This window comes from Ailuropoda melanoleuca, chromosome 8, assembly GCF_002007445.2.
Source record: "Ailuropoda melanoleuca isolate Jingjing chromosome 8, ASM200744v2, whole genome shotgun sequence".
Classification (NCBI taxonomy): Eukaryota; Metazoa; Chordata; class Mammalia; order Carnivora; family Ursidae; genus Ailuropoda; species Ailuropoda melanoleuca.
In genome coordinates this window covers 73557196-73563736 of record NC_048225.1, presented here as the reverse complement: position 1 = coordinate 73563736, position 6541 = coordinate 73557196, and the positions used below count along the sequence as shown (strand labels likewise).

Sequence of the window (6541 nt, the reverse complement as noted above, 5' to 3'; positions counted from 1 at the left end):
GAATCATCGAACTTTACATCAAAAACCAGGGATGTACTATATGGTGACTAACATAATATAATAAAAAAAATATGATTATTAAAAAAAAAAAGCAAGGGAGCTTGTAGATGAGGCTTGTGTTGGACAGCAGCAAGGTGGGGGATCCCCACACCCACCTGCCACATTCTAGAAATTTCTACAGAGGCCTTGATTTCTGTAGAGATCAGTCACACATACCGTGCAGGTGTTCTCAACAGCACGTCACTGTCTCAAGGCTGTGTCTTTGGAGCAGCCTCTGGGAGCTGGAAAGGCAACTGGAACCCACATTCTGAGGATGGGGACGAGGTGAGGAGCCCTCGCGTGCCGAGTGTCGGGGCACAGCTCACAGTGGTCACACCTGCTCAATGATCTCCTCTAACCCTGAGGCAAAAAGACGAGTCAAACTGAACTGTAAAGCACTATTGCCTTCAAAGAGAGCATCCTTCTTCCCTTTACCTGTCCCAGGGCTTCTGCGTAATGAAGAGAATGTGGCCAGACTCACAAAGGGGCCTCTCTTTTACCTACGGGCAAGTTTTTGAATGAAAGCAGATTTCAAATGAAGAAAGCCAGATAACAGTCTCATAGGATGGTTGACACCTGCTGGGACTCTCATTTTTTTTTTTAGCTTTCATAGGCATCTGGATGTGAGAGGGAAGTGCTGTCCATGGAAGGGATTGTTGTCCCCATCGGAACACGGGGCAGAAGGAGGCTCCCCTTCTCTGCCGGGGCCGGAGGGGAAGGTGTTTCTGTCCCCTCTCCAATTGGAAACAGCACTTTCCCGGCCACACACACCCCAATCTTCTACAAATTAGTCCAGGACTCCCTCAGTGCTATAGCTTAACTGCAAATTGATTATTTTTTTGGAATTTGCTTGGGAACCTAACCTTCATGTTCTCGGCCCATGGAGAAATGTGTTGCCAGGTTCCAAACAAGCACCATGTGGACTTTCAAAACACAACCTGTTGGTAAGACGAGAACCCCTCCTTCTCATCATAATTTCCTCTGACGCACAGAGTGGGCACGGGGGTCAAGCCAAGGGAGCCTGGTCTGGGAAACCACCAGGTTGGTAGGAGAGCCTGGAGGCTGTGTTCCAAATGGGGAGGGAGAAGCCCAGTGAGGGAAGCTTCCTGGCCAGCTTATGGCAGGGCTGGCTTCAGACCCACGTTCGTCTCCTGTCGTGTGAGCCATCCTGGGTTGACCCGAAGAAGCAACCATACATGAAGATGGAGACTATTGTTGCCTACATTTGAGGGACCCCAAGAAGCAATTGTGATCCTCCACTGAAAAAGAAAAAAAAAGGAAAGAAAGAAAAATCCCCATGATGGTTTTATCAGTTAAACTTGGCTTTGGCTAGAACAGAAACCCAAAATTAACAATGGCTCCAACAACATAGGATTTATTTCCCCCTTACTTATAGGTCTGGAGGAAGGGGGCCCAGGACTGCGACAATGGCCTCATCCCATACATCCTCAGGCCCCCTCCAGCTCACCTTTTTGCCATCCCTCCTGTGTGGCCCTTGCTGTCATGGCCCAAGGTAATACCTAGGACATCAGTCATCCCAGCCAGGCTGGAAGAAAAATAAAAAGAAAAGCCTGAATGCTAACTGTCCCTTATGGAAGCATCCATTGTAGAAACTGCTCCCATCACATTGGTCAGAACTTGGCCTGAAGGCAACACTTGGCCACATGGGAAGCTGAGAAATATAGCCTTTATTTTGGGCACCGTGTTCCCCAGTGAAAAGTTAGACGGTCTGTCCCTGTCTGTCATAATGATGCAGGGAAATTTGACACATACTGATTGATTCTTTTGAGTTACTATTGTCCAGGCCCTTTTCAAAATACAAATCCTGAGAGGGGTCCATGTATCTGACATTTGATCGTCCGATGAGAGCACCAAATTTCTTTCTTTTGTGATAAGAAAAGACAAGTCATTGTAAAAGTGAACCATTAGAAAAGGCCAGGCCACTAGGGTCAGAGAAGTGGCTCTGGAAGAAGCAAGGGAGCAGAGCTGGAAGAGATCTTGAAAGCAGTGTCCAAAAACTAGATGCCTCTGGTACCACGGCCACAATCTGTGGCTTTGCCCTCTTGGCCAGCACTGGTCCTGCTAATGTTCTGCCCACCACCCCTCTCTACTTCCTGTGGCAACCGCGGACTCAATCTCCGCCAGCCTCTCTGGGGGCTTGTGGGATTTAGACAGCTGTTGCCTTATCTTAGCTTGGGCTCTGCTGGCACGGGGTGTGTGATTTACCCAGAGCCACACGTCAACTGCCCTGCCAGTTTTAACTAACGGTGGATCTTAGAGCAGCTCACGTTTAGTTGTAAATAAGAGCCAGTTTTTGAAAATCAATAATTCTTCAATTTCACCAGACTTCCAGAAGGATGGAATGTTAGAGTGTGGAGGTCTGATGGGGGTTGGCCAACGCTGGACTACATACTGAGCCCACTGGGTACCTTCTGGCAGTTTTTCAGACTCTCCAAGGCCCCTCTGTGGCCACAGGGCCTTTACACATGCTATTCCCTCTGTTGTCTGGAAAGTTCATCTCTCCCCTCTTGTCCAGATAACCTATTGAGCCTTCAAAAGACTTCGCTGATGTCTGGGACTAGGGAAAATGTCTCAGCCACAGGCATTCATGGTACTGCGTATCTCTTCTTCGTGGCTTTTTCCACAGTTGTGGCTCTACACTGATTTGTGCAATTATTTATTTAGATTATCCTTTCATGAGAACAGGGTTTGTCCACCATGGTAGCCCCGTACCTAGCACAGTGATGGACGCATAGTACACTCTCAATAAATTTAGCTGAGTTGTGAAATGCCCCCGCAGTACATTTGTCTCTAACCCTGTTACAATGGCACAAAATTTCACAATATGTTGACCATGAACCCTCTGCTTCAGATTTATCTGGTGAGGCCCTGGTGACATGATCTGCTTGTGAACAAGCTGCCTCGGCAATTGCTAAGCACCGTATGTTTGAGAAGCCCCACTGTAGGGTGTGTGAGAAGTATGGGGAGACAGCAGGGCATGGGTGTTATTAAGACCCACATGCTGGCCACAGGAATGCGCCTCTGGGGTAAGGCTATTGTAGTCAAGCGCTATCTCCTATCTCCGTATGCTCAAATTCAGAGACGAAACCTACAAGACAGCTTTGCTCTTTGAAAGCCCAGAACATTTGTGGAGACAGCTGTTCGTTGAGCTTCCACAGTCAAGGTTATGTGGAAATAAAACAATGTGTGTTCACAATAGCACCTTTGCACAGAGGACTTTTAAGAAGGGCACAAAGACCTGATTGTTGGTGGTGCCTTGTTAGGTTCCTCCCTCCCCGAGCCCTCCATCCCCAGGTGGGACGGTGACTTGACTTTCTGAGTCAGAACTGAGTCCTCTGTGCAAGCTGGGTCTGATTTCAAGCCCCCCAAACGTAATATGACATGTTTTCTCCTGTTAAAGATCTCCAAACCTGCAAGCTGATACACTTAAATTCTTGTCTTCTTTAAAAAAAAAAAAAAATCCAGGAGTCTAATACTGTGCCCTGAAGTTGACAATGTACCCATCGGTCGGCGGCGCTCAGTGTGGTTTAAGCACGCGGTCCCACCAATGACGGGACAGCCTTTCAAACAAGAGTTCTACTGAGTGTTTTTGCTGCTCTTTTCTTACCTATTCAGCTGCTCTTTTTGCCTCACAGATTCCTCTTCCTCTTTTAAGATTCTCTTCTCCTCCCTCTTTACTTGAGAGTAGGCTCATATCTTTTTTGAGGATCATAGATTCTTTACCTTCCAAGAATTTTTTTCTTTTTTCCACTGCCCCAGGACCCATGTCCTCTTTTTAATATTTCCCCAAGATCTTGCGTGACTGCTGTCATTTCTCTTAAAAAAATAAATCATTCTGTTGTCTCACCAAATATCTAACTCCTATATATATTTTAATATAATATATATAATATGTATATTATATATATTTTAGATTTAAAAAAAAAGTTTAAAGTAATTTCTGCAACAACGTGGGGCTTGAACTCACAACCCTGAGATCAAGAGTCGCACGCTCGACTGCCTGAGCCAGCCAGACGCCCCCAACTCCTGTATACGATTAGCTCCGTTAACAAGAAACAAAAACAAATGAACAAATGAAAACCCAGCACAAACTGATACATGAATTGAGATTGTGAATAAAGATAAAAAGTTCAAACCATGAAACATAAGACAAAAATTAGTGTCCCAGAGAGGAACCCGATGTCATAGCTGGAGGACAGCTAGGAAGAAGTCGCTATACTTGCTTTACCAGCTCCTTGAGAGCAGGGGCAAAGTCTCACCTCAAATTCTCCACGGTTCCCAGCACAGTGCCTGGCTTACAGAGGTTTCAAGAAATACTTGTGGAAAAGGATGACTGGAAGAAGGGTCTCCAGTGTTAACCAGGGACCAGCTACCTTTCATGTGATGCTGGTATTCCAAGTCAACCCAGACAAGGGTACCACGGCCCAGCAGTACCATGCCAGGCCACATGATGCAGACAGCAGGCTGTGGTCCAGAGTTAGGACAACTGTCTCCTCCTGCAGCCATGGTCCTCCTGTCTCAGCCCTTGGGAACTCTGGAAGGTTCCCAGTGCCTTCGGGGATCCTTCCAGGTCACGGTAAATGAAAAAAAAATCCTTTGCTGACAAACTATGGAGTATTTCTGCTGAAAGTCCCTTTGTAGAGTGAGCCCCATAGATTTCATCGTGGGATGATGGAAGGTACGTGGGTTGTGGAGACACAGCTATCTGGGGCTATCCTTAACTATGTGAGGCTCCACTTTCTCATCTTGAAAATGGGAATAACGACACTTATATGTTTTACTGTCTTTGTGGGAATTTGAGATAATTACTGTTAAAGGCTTAGAACATAATAGAAATTCCATAAGTGATAGCTCTCCCCACTTTAGTGTAAGCACCATAGGAGCTGGGTTTTTTTGTCTGCTTTGTCACTGCTGGCTCCCAGCGCCCGACACAAAATAAGCCCTTAATAATATTTGTTGAATAAAGGATGTGTTTGTTTACTTACCACGTCACTGAGTGGAAATGCATCCTTGTCTTTTGATACACTAGAATGGTGTCGGATGCTAGCGACAGTCGTGTGCTTGCTGTACGACACATGGGACAGCAGGCAGACACGGTTTGTGAGCGGATCTCAAAGTGTCATCTCCCAACCAGCAGCATCAGTGTCGCCTGGGACCTCGTGCGTGAGACGTGTAAGCTCTCAGGCTCGGCAGCAGACCTGCTGAATCAGTGAGTCCGGGGAGGGAGCCCATCATCTATGTGAGCATATCCTTTGCTGATCTGTGATGTGTGCTGAAGGCTGAGGACCAGAACCGCTGGGATGCGTACAAACCCCCCGAGCTGTGACTACACGTGACCTGAGCACCCGATGCCTAAGGACTGAGGACTTGTACCTGGGCAACATCATCCACTGGGGATTTTAGAATATGCTGTTCATCCTCAGGGAGAGAACTCTCAGGCTGTGAGTTCACGTGCTTATTCAGCTGACTGGCCACACTGCTGTTTCGATCGCGGTGCCTGCTATGAATTCATGTTTGGGCTCTCCCCCCCCCAAATTCATATGTTGAACCCCTACCCCCCAGGGTGATGGTATGAGGAGCTGGGGCCTTCGGGAGAGACGATTCGGGTTAGATGAGCCACGTGAAGACACAGCAAGACCGCAAGCCAGGAAGACGGCCCTCCCCAGTTCCCAGACCATGCTGGCGCCCTGATCTCGGACTTCCTGATTCCAGAACTGTGAGCAGAGAACTGGCTATTGTTGAAGCCACCCAGTCTATGGTATTTTGAGACAGCGGCCTGAGCTGATGGAGACAGAGCCTCTTCAACCTGGCTGTGGCAGAGTGGACCAGGGTGGCATGGACAACGAGAAGCTCCATCTGTGTGCTAGCCCTCCGTTCTCATGCTGGTATAGATGTGAGTGAAGCCACTGTCAGAGACCCAAAAATAAAGTGGCTCAAAAAAGGAGCAGTTATTTCTTTTTTTCTGTAACAGCCTGCAGATGAACCGTCCAGGCTGGCAAGGTGATTCTGCCGCGTGAAGTTGTCTAGGGACCTTTGTTCTTCCATTGTGTCATTCTGGCATTCTCTGCAGTTTGTCCTTCTTTGCCTGATGAAGGCTGAGTCAACACCATGTCTGCATTCCATCTTACTGCAGGGAGAAAATCCAGGACGAGTGGTTTGACTTTAAGAAGACGGTGCCAAATTTGTACATCTCGCTTCCATTTATACCCGGTTACTCGTGTTGTCATACCCAGCTGCGAGGCAGGCTGCAGAATAGCCGTGTGCTCACAGAAGAAGAAGGGACGAGCGAGCCCTGGGAGACAGTTAGCAAGCCCCGCCAGAGCTCTCCACAACTTCTCTGTTCCGCTTCTCATGGGGCCAGCTGCCCCATGCAGCCCTGTCCTTGGATTCCCAGGAGATTTCTGTATCTTTAGATTTAAACCCCCTTCTCTTGAATTAGCTTGAGTTAGAAACTTCTTTGTTACCAAACGCTCCAGATTAG

General features: G+C 47.5%; 1 long non-coding RNA gene across 1 annotated transcript in view; it reads left to right on the top strand.

Annotated features, from left to right (window-relative positions):
• Positions 1-6141, top strand: part of LOC117803404 — a 15297-nt gene extending 9156 nt beyond the window's left edge. The window contains exon 3 of the long non-coding RNA XR_004627238.1: positions 5090-6141. This is a non-coding gene — a long non-coding RNA (uncharacterized LOC117803404). The remainder of the gene's footprint in view (positions 1-5089) is intronic.
• The last annotated feature ends 400 nt before the right edge of the window (positions 6142-6541 follow it).